This window comes from Microchirus variegatus, assembly GCF_963457635.1.
Source record: "Microchirus variegatus genome assembly, chromosome: 3".
NCBI classification, from domain to species: domain Eukaryota; kingdom Metazoa; phylum Chordata; class Actinopteri; order Pleuronectiformes; family Soleidae; genus Microchirus; species Microchirus variegatus.
The window spans coordinates 4,613,080-4,614,385 of NC_139804.1; positions in this window are offsets into that span (position 1 = coordinate 4,613,080).

Consider the following 1,306-nt stretch of genomic DNA (forward strand, 5'->3'; position numbering starts at 1 on the left):
CAACTTCGGAACAAGGAGTTTGCATGTTCTCCCCGTGTGTGCGTGGGTTTTGTCCGGGTTCTCCAGCTTCCTCCAACAGTCCAAAAACTTCACCAATTCACAGCACCCCCCCCCCGCGACCCTCTGGTGGAGGATAAAGCGGTAGATAATGGATGGATGGAAATCCTGCCTTTCTTTTTCCTCTTGAAGGATTCTGCTTTGGCAGAATTAGCTGATTACATGGTTCAATATGTGTTTTGGTTTTTCCCCCCCCAACACTCCATCCCACTGGGACACAACATGGACCTCAAGTGGACCAAAGACGGTCTTAACGTGACCTTGGTGCATATTCAGAGGTGCATTCCTAATGAGGGACAGAAACCATAATCCTGGGTGAAAATAGACCTCTGCCAAAGCTGCGTTAATGTTAATTACAGGCAGCACTTGAACACAAATGTGTTCATAAACAGGGACACAAGACCTACAACAGTGACTGTGTCTTGATTACACGAGCAGGAGCTGAAGGAATTTGTCTTAGAAGCCACGATGATTGACTTCCCTGTGAAAATAAAGAGCGTTTTCCTCCGTAAGAGCAATTATACGCCGTAAATTTGAATCGTGTCTTTTACCGTTTCTGATTATAAATCACGTGCAACGTGTCTTTGTGTGCTCATTATTCATTCTCAATGTTTTGCCAAAGTTTGTTGGTAACAAAGAGTTGTCAGATTTGTATTTTATTTATTTTTTTAAATCTTCCCATTTTCTTGCAGTTAACGTGACTCAGCTCATCGTGAGTCAGAGGGGAAGTTTGCCGAAACACATCATCACATGACAATGGGATTGGTTTCACAGTAGAGTCTAGGTTCGGGAGGCCCATACGATATTTATCTGGAATAAAGTAGCCTAATTCTGAGTAAATGTGTGCATTTTTTTACTGTTTAGTTTGAACAAAGTTAAACATGCACTTAGGGAATATAAGCCTGTGGGGATAATACAGTATAGGTACAATCTGAGAAGCCATATGCTCAGCATTTTCACCACCACAGTGTAAATTCCATTGAGATGAGTTGGAGTAAACTCTCCAAAGGGTTTAACCACTGAAGAGTATCTGATGTTTTTTTTTGTCGCTACGCTAATACACAAACGCTCTGTGTGCCCAAGTCCCTTCATCTTTAGGTTAAAAGAAGCTACTTAGCTCAATGCAATTGAAAGATTATGAACTTCAAAGTTAGCATTAGCATTAGCTTACCAATGGGGGCAAGAGAGAATAAACAGCTCCTGTGTGGAATGAGGTAAAATGTTTAATTTCCTTGATGGACTTTGTGCA